Consider the following 19,361-nt stretch of genomic DNA (forward strand, 5'->3'; position numbering starts at 1 on the left):
TTCCTAGTTCTTTTCCTCGATTGTGAGTCAACGCTTTTTAAGTATAGGTATTTAAATACTTTAGCTGCTCATCTGTTACTGTCCAATTTCCTCAGGCGTCCCTTATATAATATTTTACTCTTAGCTTCCCATACTTTGAAAGATCACAGACGAATGCAACGCCAACTGGATTGCCGTTTGGTTGTAAACATTGAGGAGGTCTATACATAGCATTTGACAATGAAAAAGCATTTGATTCGGACGAAACCTCAGGGGTCATGCAGGCATTGCGAGATAAGGGTGTATGTGAGTCATTTTATTTATTTATTTATTTATTCAGTATACCTACATTGTCTGGGAGGCATTATTGTAGGGGGGTACAGATACATGAGGTGGCACGAGGAAACATCAGTAAATCCAACATGCAAGCAACAACAAAAGGAAAGCAATAAAGCAAAAACAAACTGACACAGAATACAGTATTTTTGAAAATAACAACTTTCCATAATAACAAAACTAAAGTGCACAAAATAGCATAAATTCAGAAGTGAATAAACTAACATTCAATGAATAATACTCTCAATAAAATTAGTTGCAGCCATTACATCACTAGGGAGCTGGTTCCAATCGTTAATCACGCAAGGGAAAAATTAATACTTAACACATTAGTATGACACTGATAGGGTCTGATTTTAATATTGTGGTCTCTTCTAGAAGACAAGTAATGTGGCTGCTTAATAAACATTGTCTTATCAATACCAGTTTTATTGTGATGTATATTGTGCAGAAATTTTAGCTTCAGGATTTTTCTGCGTGAAGAGGGGGTTTTCCAGCCCAAGCCTTCCCGTATATCAGGCCCTCTGACAGTGTAACGATAATTTCCGGTTACGAAGCATGCTGCCTGTTTCTGCACCCGTTCTATTTTATCTATTAGGTTTTTTGTGTATGGATCCCATGTTACGCATGCATATTCTAAAATAGGTTTAACACTAGTCAGATGCAAGTTCGCTTTCAGTGAAGGAGGTGAAAGCTTAAAATTTTGTCGGAAAAAATTAAGGAGACTGTAAGCTTTCATGGTAATTTGGTTAACATGATTGGACCAGTCAAGCATTTGGGAAAACGTTATACTCCGAGGTATCTGACATGTTCGGTGGTATTGAGTGATCTATTATTTATGCTGTATGAACTGGGGAACCTTTTTTTTTCTTTGTGAATTTCACATGGTAACATTTTCCGGTATTCAGAGTCATCTGCCACTGGCTGCACCAGATACACACTTTTTCTAAGTTGCCCTGCAGAACAGACATATCAGCACAACATTTAACCAGACGATACAGGACGCAATCTTCGGCATACAGTCTAATGGTCGATTGGAGGCCTACGCCTAAATCATTTATATAAGCCAAAAATAATATTGGACCAAGCACAGATCCTTGAGGTGCTCCCGATAAAACATGCATTGGAGCCGATGCCACCCCGTTTAGAATAACCTGCTTTTTGCGCATGTGTAGATAATATTTTATCCAGCCAAGAATATTTTCAGGGATGCCCAGGATTGATAATTTCATGCAAAGCAGATTGTGTGGGACGACATCAAATGCTTTTCGTAAATCAAGAAAGAGCACATCTATTTGTTTCCCTTTGTCCAAACCAGCTGCAATGTCATGCGTGAATTCCGTTAGCTGCGTTACACATGAAAAACCAGAGCGAAACCCATGCTGAGGTGAGGTAAAAATGTCATTTTCTTGAAAACGTTTCATCAGGTTGGAGTAGAGGACATGCTCAAGAGTCTTACAGCAAACGGAAGTTAAAGATACCGGCCTATAATTGCCTACGTGCGTATGATCTGCCTCTTTAAATACCAGTGTTATGTTGACTGTCTTCCAATCTTCGGGTAGCTTTTGAATCTTCAGTGATTTGCTGAAAATAATTACCAAGAAAGGCGCTACCTCTCTTGAGCAGTGTTTCAAAATATGGTTCGAAATTGCATCGGGTCCATAAGCTTAATGCGGGTCCAGACTAACAAAGTTTCTACTCCACTCTAGCTCACGACAATGTTTTCCATTTCCAGTAATTGTACTGATGTTTCTGAGATACGAACGCTGCAGGGTTTTGAAAGAACTGAATGAAAATATTTGTTGGAAATTTCGGCTTTACCTTCATCATCTTTGATCAGTTTACCATCTGACAATGGCCAGGATGCCAGTGTTATCCTTCTAGTTGTTCTTAATACACCACCAGACTTCTTTTGGATTTGTTTTGAGTTTATCTGCTAAGGCTGATAGATATGCATTCTTCCAAACCTTCAATTTATCGAAGTTTTACGCCCATGTCTTTTAACATTGTGTACAAGCTGAGGTTCCTTGTGTACTAGAAGATGTCCATAGTGGCTGCATAGCAACCATAATTCTGCATAAAGAAAATGATAAAGTTCCAATTAAGAAAGGTGTTAGGCAAGGAGACCAGTGCTATTTACAGCTTGCTTAGGGAGTATATTCAAAGGCATGGAATGCCTAACATCTCAGTAATCTGAGATTTGCTGATGACATTGCCTAGTTAAGTAACTCGGGGACCAACTACAACTAATGATAAAGATCTAGACAGGAGACACAGAAGGTAGGCTTAAAGATTTATATGCAGAAGACTAAGGTAATGCTGAACAGCCTGGGAAGTGGTAGGCGAATATGTCCTACTTAGGACAGGTAGTAACTACAGATCTGGACCACTAAAGGGAAATAACTAGGAGAATAAGACTGGGATGAAGCGCATTTGGAAGGCACTCAAACATTATGACTAGCAGCTTACCGTTATTACTCAAGAGGAAAGTGCATAACAGTTGCATCCTATCGGTACTGACCTATGGGGCTGAAACATGGAGGTTAACGAAAAGGGTTCTAATTAAGTTGAGGACAACACAGAAGGCCATGGAATGGAAAAAGGTAGGCATAACGTTAAGAGACAGGAAGCGGCCAGAGTGGATCAGAGAAATAACTCAAGTTACTAATATTCTAGTCAAAATTAAGAAGAAATGGGCATGGGCAGGACATGGAGTTCGAAGAGAGGATAACCGATAGTCTATAAGAGTAACTATTAGATTCCAGGGGAAGGAAAGCGTAGCAGGGGGTGGCAGAAAATTAGGTGGGTGGATGAAATTAAGAAATTCGCAAGGGTCAAGTGGATGCAACTAGCACAGGACCGGGTTAATTGGGGGAAAATAGAAGCATTCGCCTTGCAGTGGGTATAAGTTGAATCCCGCTATAACGAAATTCACGGTGCACGAAAAAAAATTCGTTCTCGCGGAACTTCGTTATCGCAAAAATTTGACGTGAAACGCAGAAAGAATTGCCCAAGCAGCAGCAAAGGCGTTTAATGCCAAAAATCTGTAAGCTTGGTTTGCTTACGCTTCACGGCGAGCAACGCCGTCACGCGATTTTCGCACTCGGTCAGCAAACCCATTGCAACATCGTCGTCTCGGACAGCAACGAAATTCCTGATGACATCAAAAGCGTCCATCACCTGTACGGCGGTTGCCGCAGCCGGCGCTTCCTGTACGTCGTCGTCTTCTTCATCGGAAGAGTCCTTATCATTCCGAGCAGCTTTTATGATCTGCTCATCACTCACATCTTCGTGAACAACAACACAACCGTCAGCGCCGATGTATTCGTCGAGCTCGAGATTAGGCGGCACGGTTCCTATTTCTCCCAGCGTTTTCCAGGCGGCCGCGATCCCCGGAGCCGGTGACGCCTCTTCGTCGTCGTCTGTAACGCCTGGTGTTAGGCCAGCAGAGTGTACGGGTCGACCTTCGGCAAATCCGGCGTGCCTGAAACAGTTCACAATTACTGAGCGCCCCAGTGTGCTCCAGGCAGCAGACATAATCTGCAGTGCCACGTACAAGTCCACCTTCGTGTCTCGGCCGGTTTCAGTGTTAAAAAGCAGCCGCTGAATTAACCTCCCGCGGTAAGCGCGCTTCAGGCTAAGAATCACGCCCTGATCGAGAGGCTGTAAGACAGACGTGCAATTGGGAGGGAAAAACCTCAGCTCCGTGTTAGTGAGCTTGACTTCGTCGGAGTGATGCGCTGAACAATTGTCCAAAAGCAAGCAAACTTTACGGCCCTGCCGCTTCATGTCGCGGTCGAATGCCATCATCCACTCGGTGAAAATAGCGCGGGTCATCCACGACTTGTTGTTCGCCTTGTACTGCACAGGTAGGCTACGAGTTCCCTTAAAACAGCGCGGCTTGGCACTTTTGCCTATGACTAACGGCGGACGCTTGTCCGAGCCATCCATGTTTGTGCAAAGCAGCACTGTGATGCGTTTTTTGCTGTGTTTGCCGCCGTGACAGCGCTGCCCCTTGAAGTCGAGCGTCCTAGCCGGCAACATCTCGTAGAATAGCCCGGTCTCGTCGGCAGGTCTATTCACACTTGCGACTAGATGAGGTCGCGCGACTGGTAGTCGCGCGACAGAGAAGAGGAGCTCGCCACTACCGATGTTCACACTTGCGACTGTCGCCTTCTCGTTCTGTTCTGGTTCCGAACGAGTTGAGAGTAGGAGAGTTGCTGGGCGATGACAGCGAACGTCGGTATACAGCCGCTTGCCAGACACTTCAGCTTTTTTAGGCGAGCCCGTGCGGATGCCGCGCTCTCGTGTTTCCAGGAGACGTGTCAATGTAAAATGTTGCGCCTGCGTGAAAAACCCATTTCTCAAACTCCTCCCAGGCCATATCCTGCTACCTGCCTTTGAATTCCGGGTGCCGTTTGTTGAAAAGGTAGGGGTATTCTTTAATTGCATTGAGAAGGTGCTCGATCGAGTACTCCGGGACCTCGCTGATTGGTGAAATGGTTTGCGACTAGTAGTCGCGCGACTGAAAATTCGAGCAGTGCCCGATCGGTCCGCGGCAGTCGCTTTTCGACCGATGCGACCGATGCGACCATTTGCGACTGTCGCTTTTCGACCAAAACGGTCGCGCGACCGCTGCTAGTCGCAAGTGTGAACGGGCCTTAAGGCGGGGGTCCCATGGTGGCCATCTTGGAATTAGTTCAAATTCTGCCACCAGGCTACGCCACTGATTCAGGACTGAGAAAGTGCCTATTGGCCTTGCCCCCAGTTGGCCGAGGGGCCCAACCATTGCTTTGTAGAGAAGCTTTCTTTTGTTGGAGGGTGGGTTTTCAAAGCCCCATTCTTCTCCCAGCCGTGCGCAGGGGGAAGCGTTCACCTGTTCTTAGCTTGACTACTGCGGATAGCAGGACTGCGGGGTGCTAGCTTGCCTTACCACGGCTGAACTTGAGCGGCGACGCGGACCGCCGCCGCTCGATTCGGCCATGACCGAATGTGCGTAACGTAAATGAAAAGTACCACCTCGTTTTGTTGTTCACTGTTCTGGATAAAGTGGAAGCTTGAGCGAGTTGATGATACATAGTCGATATATGTTCAGGATAGCTCAAGTGTATACCAAAAATGGAAAGGTGCGATATGATGGAAGATATTTATGTGGCCTTTGTATACAATACTTTGACTCACAAAAGATTTGCACCACTGCTAAAGGCAGGGGCTCCCTGGCCCATTCAAATGCGCACTGTAATAGGTAATTGTGCTCCGACGCACCCCTCGAATCGGCAAGGGCGACAGTGGGAGCACAATTGCCTATTATAGGTGGTGTGGATAGTGGTTATTCAAACAAAAGGAAGGAAAAGAGTGCTGCCAGCCCCTTCAACTGCTATCTAAAATCTGAAGCGCCCAAGCTGCAGCCGGCGGGAAAGCAAAATGATGGGGAGAGGAAAGCGAGGGGAAGTGCAGAGGGGAGCTATAACAAGAAATTACAGGGGGAGCTTTGTACATTAGTTACAAAGTACAAAAACAAAAAGGGAAACGCGTTTGCCTCGCTCGCGCGCAAGTGTCCAAGTGCTCTTGGTCCATGGCGCCCAGGCCTTTCACAGTACTAAAAACATTTTGTGAGACGAAGTATACATCTTTGGTGGTTTCGTCATGAACTCTGGCTGAAATCGACACCTGTATTGTCTTTCCTTTGATACCCATCTTTTGAGCTGTTATCGCTTTTGAAGTTATGGCATTTATAGTAGGATATTCTTGCGAGCTCTCTGGTGCAGAGCTACTTTTATCAAACGTTATTGCACATAATAAAATTGCAATAAAGTCGGTTTCAATCAACAGTAATCATTTTCTTTTTTTCTTTTTTTTTTAGTTCGGGCTTTTCTAACCATAGAAACTGACGTTGGTAACCTAATGAGCTGAGAAAAGGGCGATGGCCAATTTCATTTTACCTTAGAGAGGACAGTCGGCATTTCGAAATAGGTGTGAAATACCTACCAAAAGGGTAAGCACCACGCAGCTGCCGCAATGCATTCAGGCTAAATTTTGGGGGAAATGAATTGGAGAGGGGAGGGTAGCAGACAGTTATGAGGCAACGTCGCCAGTAGAAGCGGGTTAGTTTCGCAAGCGCGTTAGACCGCTCCTTCTCGACCCTTCCCCTTTGAATCTCCTCTGTACTCTTCATTGGTTAGACGTACGTCTTTGCTGCATTGCGAATCCAGTGTACTTTCTATATATTTATTTACTTATTTTTTTATTCACTACCAGCATCACCTGCTTTCATAACAAGAATAGAACGGCAATCACTCGTGCTAACCACGGTAAAATGCATAACTGGCTGCCACTGAGGCATTCTTTGGAGTGAAAGGATTCGTTTCTGTGGTTGTATGTGCAACAAAAGAATAATGCAAGACGCCCTTCGGTTACTTACTGCCCCTAGAATTTGTCTGGACATGTACTTCCTCGCGCTGCCCTGATGTGGCCATTTGGCGTGCTGAACAGCTTTCTTTTTTTTTTTTTTTTTTTTAGAGCCCAGCTCTTTGGCGCCCGTTCCTGCGTTTCGCGTCGCCGTCTGCGTTGTCCCTCGTAACCAGCTCCGCAGCCAGGGCAGCGCACGCTCCTGCCACCATTCGCCGCTGCGTGTCCCCCCCCCCCCCCTACCTTTTTCCTTTGTGGCGGCGACGGTGTTTTCCGGTGTAAGTGGATCGCGGTGCATACATCCTAAGCCGAAACGCAGAGCCACGTTGACTTGACTCGCTAGCGGCGTCAGCGGCATCAGTCAGTCGCTGCTATCTCTTCGCTGCGCAACGCTCCTACAGGTCCATACGCTGCATTACGCGAACTCCTGATCCAGAAAGCTTCCTTCATGACAGTCAAGAACTGTTAGTGGAGTGTTTCTTGAAGAAATACGTGTGAAAAATAAAATAAAAAAGTTGTCTTTGCCTCAATCTATCGAAAAGCTGGAACAGCCAATGAGATATGCTCAAATTTCGCATTAGGAAGTAACGTAATCGTCGGTAATTTTTCTGTTGTAATAAAAGTAGAAAAAAAAACGCGCGCGCTGATATATGTGGGTGTGCGTACTTTCCTTTTCATAACGCGCTGACCGCTTTCTTTTTTCCCTGGTGGGGGTGGGGGTGGAGGCATTTCCATTGAAACACACGAGGCTATATAGTGTTGACGGTAAGCTAACCGCCCCTCCCCCATTTTTGTTTTTATTTAGAATAGCAGCTTGGGCGTGTTGCTTATGCATCTTGAGGTGACAGCGCGGAACGTGGACGGGAGCACAAGGTCAGAAGACGACACAACGAATAGATTGATGTTTTAGATTGAGCTCCTTGTGCTATATACAGCAACATGAGCAGGTGGGCTGAAGGCGAATGCACCAGCGCTGGTAGTAAGCGTACATTAGTAATGGTACTCCAGCTACAATAACTACCGCGAGCTCTAGTTTCAAGTCAGTCTGCGCTCTTGTTGCGACATTTTTAGCTATAAGGTGCGTTGAGAAAGCGGACTGCCATACTAGCAGCACTCGAGAGCGTGAGTGCAACATATTTCTGAAATATATTCAAAATATATGTAATGCCTCCCTGAGGGGTAATGTAAATAAAATAAATAAATAAACATATTCTGAGCAATAAGAGCACCAGAAAAGTGCGACATCACGAGCAGTTATCTAAATATGCGCCGCTTTGCAACTAGCACATGTGTTTCTTGACAATGATTTCATAATTTGAAATTTGCCAGCCCCGGAATTCTTTTGACATGTCTGGGGATCGTACAATAAGATGCCCTTTTTGGTTCGTCTGCGGTTCCAATGAAGAAGGGGGGGGGGGGGGATCGCCCCATTTAGACAAGTACTGGCGAACCTACACCGTTTGCAAACATTGTCCCCACGAATGTGTGAAGGGTTTGTTTCATCATTGATGGAAAAAAGAAAAACAGCCCGAGGAAACAGTACGGAAAATCGAACAACTGACAAACATGGCTGTCAATCCTCACATTCCTTCTGTAGGTAAACCCTCGTAACTGCCACAAATAAAGCGGGTACTCCAAAGCACTTTCCATGCGCCGCGACGTCAACGCCGCCGTCACGGCAGGCGTCGCAAAAGGGGAATGCACCTGCATGTTCGTGGTGCTGGCTCGCTCACCCTCTCGCGCGGACTGAGAAAAAACCGTGAAGAAAACTATTCTGTGAAGAAAAGAAGCAGGGGAAGCTAAGTGGACTTCAGGACTTTCAGGACGAGAAGAACGGAGTAGGGGACAGCCGCGCGGTCCCAACCCCTCGCTAGTTTTCGACGCGTGTAGCACGCGCCAGATATCTGGCAGGGACAGATCACAGCATCAGAGCTCGCGATGCACGCATGCGCAGACCGGCTTTGGCTGACGCGTGCGACGACGTTAGCGCGGCAGTGCATGACGCATGTGTGTTTGGAGTCGGGGCTTATGTATTCCAGTAGTTCCCTTCACCCCACGCCACTTCTGCCCCCAACATGACGCAATTTTGGATGTACTTTGGGGAAGTGGTATGCCTTTATACTTTCTTCAATAGCCACACTGAGAGAAAAAACTTGACGAATGCTAAGCAGCACAGGCATCGGAGTGTATTCATTTTCATGTTATACAAAACATTTTCCCAGTGCATGCCCAGATTATTTTGGTCAATTTTGGTCAATCTAGTCTGAATTTACTAGCTTTTGTAGGCTTACAAAAAGCGGCTATGAGCTTTAGGCACACTGTCTCTCTGCAATGCTGTTTCTTGGGCTAGTTGGGGGAGTTTGCTCATTTTGACAAAGCGCAAAAAAGAGGCAGGGATGGTCGAGAGACATGGGACAAAGCGCTTTGCCTGTCCCTCGTGCCTGTATATTTTTAGCCCTTGCCCAAAATGACCAGTCCCTGTCCTTCTCTCTTCCTCTATCATGAGATAAATCATGGTGGCAATTCGTTGACCTCACCCCAATGTTTTGTTGTTTCACTATGCCATGCAGCGTTTCAGCAGGATTAGAGTTGAACAATGGCAGAGCTGGTTCAGGGCCCCTTGTTGCACCTAACCCTTATCCTCCTTTTTTTGTCCACACAAGAACTCCTTAGAATGACTTTCCAATCAGTCGGCTGAAGTATGCTCGCGAACGCTCAAGATGCAAGTTGACAGACCCTTGAAGCAATTTCTCTAAACCAAGAAAATGGCAGATGCTGCGAATATTTATGCAGTTTCTTCTGCGGCGATGCTGTTTCAAGTCATTTTGTTTTTGGACATTATGTTTCCATTCCCTCCCATTTATTTCCGATTTTATCATTGCAAAGGAGTGGAAATTTGTTTTCCTATCACTAGAAAAAAAAAAAAAAAGTTGTCTGCAAGGCGTGGTCGCCATTTGTTATCTGTGCACAGCAAAAATGGGTGATGTTCGCTACACGTGGGAACGAAGCTATAGCGATAACTCGGCGCGGTCAACTGTGGGTTTCACCGCAAGGTCTCGACATACAGCTGTCTACATCGAATTGACGTGGTATTGTTATCAAAAATCATTTCGAAACGGATTGAACAGGTTCAGCCCAGTTCGTGAATGCACCTTCGTGCAAGACTCAGGCTCCTATCTCCTGAGGGAAGCAACAACTGCTGCCTTGGTAGATATTGCCGCGTGTCTTCTGCGTGTTTGCTTGGAATTGCTTTCGCAGTGCTAGCTGTGCTACTATGCTTATATTTCTGAATCTTTTTGAGTAAGACCACGTGGCTCCTTGATGCTAAGCAGTAAGGATTACAACTAGCGTTAGTCTTTCGTTTTATTTTCTTTTACTGCTTTGCATGTTTGTTATCGGAAATGCTTTCAGTAAAAAAATAAAAATGCCGCTGGTGACCTCGACGTCAAAACTGCGCGCCGAATCAGATTGTCATGTGATTTCCGCTCCACACATCGTCGCATATTTCATTTCGGTGTTGTCAATCGATATTCAGCCATTCGGAGGCAAAAATTCTGAGCCTCCTCTACTTACTTTACTAAAACTAACTGACGTGTTCGAAGGTGTGAAGAAAACGATGTCCTATGTCAAAACCAAACGCGACGTTTATTTACTTTTTTTTTCCGGTACAAAACCGGAATGAGGTGCAAGAAACACCCAAAAAGCTTGGAATTTCACTGCGATGACTAATCGGGGATGACCATGTGCGCTTGTAAAGGGAGGCTGTCATTGTGCTAATAAATACGTTCGATTTTTTTCATTGCGGCAGTCTAAAAACAGTGGCGATGTGCGTGTGCCGCGATGGATATCAGTACTCTGTTCTGCACGACCGCCCGATACAGACACGCGCTTCATTCCGTCAACCCACCACATGCACTAAATGTCCGCGAAAGCGTTTACGGTGCATTGCATAATAATAATAATAATAATAATTAATAATAATAATAATAATAATAATAATAATAATAATAATAATAATAATAATAATAATAATAATAATATTATTATTATTAAAGCAGACCCCTGGCCTTGAAACATGAATCCACGGCTTCGAGGCTTACTATTTTGAGCATAGCGTAGACGCACAGAGAAGTAGAGAGTGCCGGCTGTGCACGCGCATTAGCCCTACTTGGCCCCACTAATGCCACTGCGTGTGCGCCGAAGGAATCCGGTAATTCGGTTTACATGTAGGCAAGCACTTTTCTCTTGTCACAGTGAAATGCGCCCAGCTGCCCTCTCGGCGTCACTTTGTTTATGTTACGCTGTCTGCAGTCGAAACTTCTCTCTTTCCACGCAGCGTAGTGTGGTGAACTGTCCCACCTTTGCGAAGATGTCCATACACGCTTCGTAAGTGACCAAATACAATTAGACAGACGTACAACGGCTGTTACGTTTCATTACGGTGATTATCGGTGATGACGTCTGGTTTTTGATTATCTGTGAGCACATATTTGTAATGTTTATAAGCATGAAAAGCACTGAACCAAAACAGTGTACATTCTCATTTCAGCTAACGCTCGACATTCGGTTCAGCAGCGTCGAATTCCTTCGTTTCTTTTTTTTTTTTTTTTCATCTGTACTCCGTATGCGACGTCGTCCTTTTGCAGTTGTATTTCTTGTAGCGGCTGCGAAGCTACATTCAAAACGGTGCTTTCCGAGAGGACAGCTGCACCTAAGCACACGTGTGCCACTGAAAGCTCTAGGGAACAGAGCACGCACCAACGGAGATGTGAAGGAGACAACCAGTTGATACCGCCGGCCGAAACTATTTATTTTGGTCTACTGTCCTATTCCTTTTTCGACCAATATTTGAGAGTCGCATGACGCACATAGTATCTAAACGGTGGATCATACGCGTGGTATGCCAGCTGGCGTATCGTGATGTCATGTGCGAGCATTTTGCCAGCACACCATGCAGCATAACGTGGCGATATCCGTAGCACTCGCTGTCAAACACATAATGTCTACATTTTGCGAGAAATACCACTGGACCAACTGCGCGCACGGATGAAGAACCTCGTCCAAGCAACCTGCAATCTGTCAAGGCATGTCTTAATTTTGATAAATTTGCACTTTTGTCGGCAGCCGAAAAGCAAGCCCGATACATGTAAATTTACCGGAAGATTCTGCGCATTCTGTTTGGATTTTGCTAGCCGTGTCACTTGCTATCCGAGCCTGAAGCGCCTGGCGAAATACGAATGCGTGAGGGAAAAGTACAGGGCCAGAAGCATATTCAATAGCGCAAAGCCCCTCAGCGATTGGGCGTGAAGGTTAGCGGCTTAGCACTGCAGGCGAGCGTCCACTGTTCGCACACAATGCAGGGGTGCAAAGGGTGATGCGGTGACCATGTGCAGGCTCTTCGTGCGAGCGAATAGCCCCCGCATAAACCACAGTGTATGCGCGCAAAACATGTGCACGCACGTAGTGTGCGTGTCAGGTCTTGTCACCTAAAAAAAGCTTTCACTCCGTGGTCCTTCCCTAATGAACTGTTTGTGTTTCCACTTTGAGTAGATGCGTCTCCTTGTGCTAGGAACCAGCGGTGTCTCGCACCACGTTCTCAATCGAGTGGTGACTCCAGGTATCCATTCATTCCTTTCACTCCACTGACACTCCCTGCTTTCCTCTATATCATGAATTGTAGCCTCTGCATCAGGTGAGAGAGTTGTCGAAATTCTTCCTCTATGGGATGTTTGAAACCGGATCTGCTGCAGAAAGAAGTTGTTTCGACAGGCAATGAATTTTTGAAAAGTGTGACACTCGCCTCACAAACAGCAATGCAAATAGCAACAAGCAAGACACTTCACAGCACAAAAGTAGTATAGGTGGGTTCCTGAAACCTAGAAGTCAGCAGAGCAAAACCCCTTCACCATGGCAGCCAAACCTGTTTTGAGGGCAGAAGTTGGGTGCAGCGCAGAATACTTCTATGTCCAGCCTGATGTCATGCGCGAACGTGTTGAGCAGAATTCCTTCACTATTGAGAGCCTGGAGGAGGTAGGGGCAGGGGAGGTGTTATGAATGGCACTCACAAACGGAGGGGTTCTTAATCCCATAATTGCGACAAGAAGAAGAGGGGTGCAGGAAATGTACGTGGCCATTATTACCACAATAGACGTCTCCTGCACTCCACCTGTTTTGTGCCCCCAAAACAGGTTTGGCCGCCATGGTGAAGGGGTTTTTGCACTGCAGAGAAGCTGACTTCTAGGTTTCTTGACTAGCTTCAGTACTTTGAAGGAGTGTAGTCACGCGCGCCTCTCCTGGCAATTGAATGAACTCACACTTCTGCTGTTTTTACCTAGATGGCGCTAGCAGTGAAAAACCTTTAATGACCGAATACAGGTGCAAATACTAATTATCACCATGGTTTGTGCTTCTTATTTTAACTTTATTTTACAGTAATACAATATTAAAAAAAAGCCAACTCAAACAAGGCTCACGTTGTTGAGTATGACGGCCTTCTCCATTGAATGTCGTGTACGAAAAATTGATTATATTTGAAGGCTCAGTATAATCGTGCTAATTGTATAAAGCGCAATTTGCGATCAGGGTTCACAAATAACGACTATTCTAGTTTCGCCATGCATGATTCCTAGGCTGTAGAATGAGCGGCTTTTCTGGTCAAGCTATGCGATGTGAGGCAGTATTACGGAAATCTTCAAATTGGAAAGGTAATTAAAAACGAACTAGCGAATAAATTTCGATGAAACTTCGTACACTCAACTATTATAATGTGCGCCCGAAGTGGTAAAAATTTTACTGCTGTGCACGTTGATAAAGCGCAGATATTCGTGCCCAAAATAGCCAAACTTTACCATGTTTAAAAGGCTGCCGATCAAAGACTGATTAAATTAAAACTAATTACGCTTCAGGTTTCATAATATAAGTACCCATTCTATGTGTAGGCCAAAGGAAACTGTTCTAAGTGCAGCAGTTTCTTCAGCGAACTAATCCGAAGTAGGGTATATCAACGACGCTAGCGAATTTGTCATCTGCAAAACCACCTCTCATGCAGTTGATAACGTTGACACACTAAAGCAGCGCACATCATTTGACAGAGAGTATATTAAGCTTTCGAATGATGCCTACATTGTGATGTTCGAAAAAGAACAACGCGCAGAATGCTCACGCAAACATTGCCTAAAATGGCACATTCGCGCTGCCGGAGTGGGACCCCCGCCTTAAATGTCTGCAGGCGCGAAGTTGCTTAAAATTCCGGCCATGTTACTCGCCTTCCAAGCAGCTGCTCCGTCCACGTCTGCTGACATTGACTCGCCGCACAACACTTTTCCAACGATGTTATGGCGGGCCTTGAAACGGTTTAGCCAGCCAATGCTGGCTTTAAAATCATCAATGCCAAGTAGGCATGCATAGTTCAAGGCTTTCTGCTGGACGATGCTTCCGGACAGGGGGACGTTGCTGGCTCGTGCTTCCACAAACCACGCATGCACTGCTTTGTCCAACTCTTCATGGAGGGGCCGCGTCACCTTTTTGTGCTTCGAGGATGTGCCTGAAGCAAGTGCCATTCTCACGCTGTCCTTATTGCCTGGAATCGTTGACAGCGAACTTGCAGGAATTCCGAAGTCTTCAGCAATTGCCGCTTTCTTCCTTCCGCTTTCTGCTTGGGCGATTATTTGAGCTTTTTGCTCAAAGGAAAGAGTTTTGCGTTTTTTCACTTGCGTTGCCATCGTGTCCTGCGGATGAAAACTCGTCGTTGTCGAAGAGAAAGGCAGCGAGTGAACAACGCGACCACGACACAAAGCCAAAATGGCGGAACTGCAATCACGTGATTTCATGCTTAATGTGGCTTTGGATTTGACTTGGACTTCTCGCCAATAAAACTAGTTTCGGTTTCGATTTTGAACACGAAAATTTCGTTGAAGCGGAAACGCTCTGCAAAAATGGTTCGTTGTGCAGAGAAATTTAGGCCATTAATTCTTATAGGATACTCGCGGGGAATAAAAATTATTCGTTGTCGCGGAAATTTCGTTGTGGCGGGATTCAACTAGTCCGGCTGATGATGATGACGACAATGCGAGTTTTGTTCTGGCACTGTCATTTCAGATAAAGCGAACACATGTTGTTAAGGTGTGCTAATCGTGTATCACACATAACTAGGACACTAATCCCTTGTAGCACAGAGCCCTATTGGGCAGTGTGTAATACACATGGGCATATGACAACTAGCCATGAGTGAAATGAAAAGCTATCTCGTAACACTGAATGATAACTAAGGTGAATACGGCCTCCTTAGTTATGACTACACTGAGCCACATGCGCAATGCCAACAGCAAAATGCAAGTGCTACAAAAGAAACAACCACTGTAGAAATATTTTAGGGTTAGTGCAGTGCGCGCCGTGACACACTGATTGACCCCTATGGCAGTCAGCACTCATCAAAGGAGTCTTTAAAAGCACTGAAATTGGTATGGTTCAGCTTATAGGGTTTAACGTCCCAAATCGACTCGGTCTATGAAAGACGTCGCAGTGGAGGGTACCACAAATTTCGACCACCTGGAGTTCTTTAACATGCACCGACACTACAGAGCACATGGGCGCCATGCTATTTGCATTCATCGAAAAGCGGCCACCTCGCCCTGGATACCGTTGAGCCTAGTTATAACGAAACTAATGGTGATAGGAACTGTGTTCGTTGCGTCCAATGTCCGTATTAAGCGGGCTTACGCCATTAAAGAAAAAAAAAATTAAAATGCCAAGGCAGACCAAGTGTTTTTTTATTGTCTTTATTTTTGTGGGGATTAAGGGAGTGACCAAGCAGGGCGATGAGCTTCTGTTTCCATGCTGATAGGAAACATGACTGCAGGAGTGCATTTACGGTGACTCTTAGTTATAATTGAGTGATGTGGTGACGGCTGTTCGTTCTATGTGAGAAACAGTGCCATTTGCCTTCATGGACATTTTGATGGTAGCCTTACCCTCATTTGTAACAAGTGAGCATTCATTATAACTTTGGCTGTTATAAGTGGGCTCGACTTATCAATCAATAAGTGAGAAGACTAGTCTGCACCAGTTTCACCTGCAAAAAGGAAAATATATATATTGTCACGCTAATGACGACGATGAAGGATGGTGATGGTGTGACAGAAGAGGAGGAAGAAGCGTTGGTTTCGGGGCGCTAGTAGGCTTCATCTTGTTCGGATACATCAGCACTGTAAATAAACACCCCTTCTTATTTCATCGTAACAACTTGGTGGAGGTGCTCCGTACGATCCCCTCGATCCCTACCTACAGCGCTGCAAGGCCAACTGGAGCTTCGACGTAGTCGCCGCATCGCTGGACTGCCACCGCTCACGACCCTTATGGACCACACCGACACAAACCATGCAAGCCGCGACGCTGCAAGCCAGGCTGGCGGCATGCCTGCTCACTCCAACCCAATTCCGTCCCAGCCTTACCGGGAACCACGACCTTTTGCCGGAGAAGAAGGTGAGGACGTTGAGAAGTGGCTACTTGATTATCAACGGGTTAGTCGGTACAACCGGTGGGACCCCCTTACCATGCTAACAAACGTCGTTTTCTTTCTCACTCACACGGCTCTGACCTGGTTTGAGAATAACGAGGATAACTTGACTTGGGAACGGTTCGCCACCGAGTTAAAACTCCGTTTTGGCGACTCTGTGCCCAGCAAAAAGCGGGCTGAGCAGACCCTTGCACAAAGAGCTCAATTGCCCGATGAAACTTGTACAACTTACACAGAAGAGATCCTCAAGTTGTGCAAATGTGTCAATCCCAACATGCTCGAGGAAGACAGAGTCGGTCACATTTTGAAGGGTATCGCGGCGGACGTGTACAACTTCTTAATCGCCAAAGACAGCCTTGACACTGTCTCCGATGTGATTAGACACATCCGCGCGTTTCAAGCTTTTAAAACACGTCGTATTGCGCCGAAATTTGGGCGGCTGGCCAACGTGCCTACCGTGGCCAGTCTTGATGACCATGCCCAACTAGATCTTCCGTCAACTATCCGGCAAATCGTGCGCGAAGAACTTCTACGGATCAACACGCTTCCCTTGCATGAATCTGCTGAGGTTTCTGTCCAGAGGGCCTCTAGACGGCCGGCTTCACCACCACAAGCGATTCAAGTACAGCATTTCTCTCAAGCTCCTGAAATTGCAGCTTCTATTGACTACCCGCCAATGCATTTTGCCAACCCGACTGCGTCGATGCTTGAAGCCCCAAGGTATGACGTCACCTCAAGTGCACCTAGATCTTCTATTCGATCTACAAGGATTCCTGTGCAGTGTGAGCATTCAGCCAGACCTACGATGCGCCCTGCTGTGCCTGACTCGTATCCACAACACCATTTTATACCTTCCCCACCGATATGCTACCGCTGCGGCGTCGAAGGTCACATCGCCAGGTACTGCCGCAGTAGGTTCCCGCCACGCTATAACCGCCCGGTGCCTCCAGCAGTACCCAACAATCGGCAATACAGCCCCGTTTTCCAGCAATCCACTCCCCGTGGGTACTTCGGCAACATCCAGAACGGGAATCTCCGCGACCATTCCCCAACATCTGAGCGAAGTGTTACTCCTCCACCCGCCTTCCGTGCCCGTCGTTCTCCATCACCGCGGCGGCGCCCCATGCCGCCCCATCCGGAAAACTAACCAGCGCGACCGATGGGGGTGAGGCCGCTGGAAATGTGCTGTGTGCCAACATCCCTCCAACTGCAATGCTCAAAAACAAAATTCGTGTGTTCATTGATGGTGTGTGTACATTAGCTTTGGTAGATACGGGTGCGACTGTGTCTGTGATGAGTAACCAGTTTAGGCGCTTGTTGGGACGCAAAGTGATGTTTGAATATGACCGTGCTTCAACGTTTTGTGGTGTGAGTGGAGAAGCGTTGCGACCACTGGGTGTGTGTAGTGCGAAAGTGTCTGTGGGTGGTGCAAGTTTTCAAGCCGAATTCGTAGTCTTACCCCACTCTACGCATGACATCATTTTAGGAATGGACTTCTTGAAGTTTTGTGGCGCTACCGTGGACTGCCGAAGTCAAGAGGTTCATTTTGATGGCTCGCATCTGCCGACACTTTTTGAAAGTGGCCGTGATGAAGAAACAGTTTTTAGTATTACCGAAGACACCGTAGTTCCACCCTTGTCTGCCATGTTCGTCCCCGTATCCGTTCCACTTCTTGAAAAGGTTTCATTCCAGGCCGTGGTGCACCCAGTACACTCAGCATGCCTGAAGAAAAATGTAATTATCCCTCACTGTATGATCTCCGTGCATCACGGTAGTGCCTCGTTATGGACCGTCAATCCATCGTCCGAACCCGCAGTTTTACCAACGGGATTGAAGCTTGCCTCCTGTGGACCCGATGCGCCCCACGTCGTTGCTTTGGTCACAGATGCTACGAGTGCCACCGTACCTCTGCCTGCTGATCAAACTTCGATCATCCGCATGATCAGCGCCGATCTCAGCTCACCTCAACGCCGTACTCTTGTGGATATTCTTTTACCTTTCTCGCCTATGTTTGACTTTTCTGAAACAGATGGACCAACCTCTCGCCCTGCACATCGGACCCATCATAGCATCGACACTGGTTCGGCTCGTCCCATTCGTCAAAAGCCATATCGCGTGTCCCCATCTGAGCGCAAAGTCATTCATGAGCAAGTGGAGGACATGCTACGGAAGAAGGTGATACAGGAGTCATCTAGCCCCTGGGCTGCCCCTGTTATTCTTGTACGCAAGAAAGACGGTTCGTGGCGATTCTGCGTCGATTATCGGCGTCTAAATTCTGTTACGAAAAAGGACGTCTATCCTCTTCCACGCATAGACGATGCCCTCGACTGCCTCTCTGGTGCGTCCTATTTTTCTTGTCTTGATCTCAGATCTGGCTACTGGCAAATTCCAATGGACCCTGCGGATAAGAAAAAAACAGCCTTCGTAACGCCAGATGGCCTTTATGAGTTTAATGTTATGCCATTCGGGCTGTGTAATGCGCCAGCCACATTTGAACGCTTTATGGACACAGTTTTGCGCGGCTTAAAATGGGACATTTGTCTTTGCTATCTGGACGATGTCGTCATATTTGGGAAATCCTTCCAGGAACACAATGACCGTCTAGTACGTGTCTTGAATTGTCTGCACAACGCCGCGCTAATTCTGAACTCCAAAAAGTGCCGCTTTGGGGAGCGCCAAGCGCTGGTGCTAGGACACCTTGTCAATGGTGATGGTGTAATGCCGGATCCCCAGAAAACTGCCGCTGTTGAGTCTTTTAAACCCCCGCAGACAGTGAAGGAGTTGCGCAGTTTTCTAGGATTGTGCTCGTATTTTAGACGCTTTATACATCGCTTTGCTGACGTTGCTTACCCATTGACGTGCCTTCTCCACAAAAACTCTACTTTTAACTGGACACCAGACTGCGACGCGTCATTCCGTCAACTGAAGTTTCTTTTAATATCGAAACCCATCCTACGTCACTTCGATCCTACTGCAATGACAGAAGTACACACGGACGCTAGTGGAATCGGTCTTGGTGCAGTCCTTGTCCAACGGCACGATGAACGAGAGCATGTTATCGCGTACGCAAGTCGCACCCTGAGCAAACCGGAGCGAAACTACACTGTCACCGAACAGGAATGCC

The 19,361-nt window shown here is 46.5% G+C and overlaps 1 protein-coding gene across 3 annotated transcripts in view; it reads right to left on the reverse strand.

The window, feature by feature from the left end:
* LOC146193462 (uncharacterized) overlaps nucleotides 1-19,361 on the reverse strand; it is a 41,549-nt gene that overhangs the window by 10,424 nt on the left and 11,764 nt on the right. Inside the window, exon 5 of one of the 3 annotated variants that reach the window (XM_084602773.1) lies at nucleotides 15,451-15,793. The exons of the other annotated variants lie outside the window; for them this stretch is intronic. The gene's annotated coding sequence lies outside the window, so the exon portion shown is untranslated. Of the gene's footprint in view, nucleotides 1-15,450; nucleotides 15,794-19,361 lie in introns of those variants that run through there. 3 annotated transcript variants of the gene reach the window in all.

Source organism: Amblyomma maculatum, chromosome 4, assembly GCF_055883805.1.
Source record: "Amblyomma maculatum isolate TAMU_Amacu chromosome 4, ASM5588380v1, whole genome shotgun sequence".
Lineage (NCBI taxonomy): Eukaryota > Metazoa > Arthropoda > Arachnida > Ixodida > Ixodidae > Amblyomma > Amblyomma maculatum.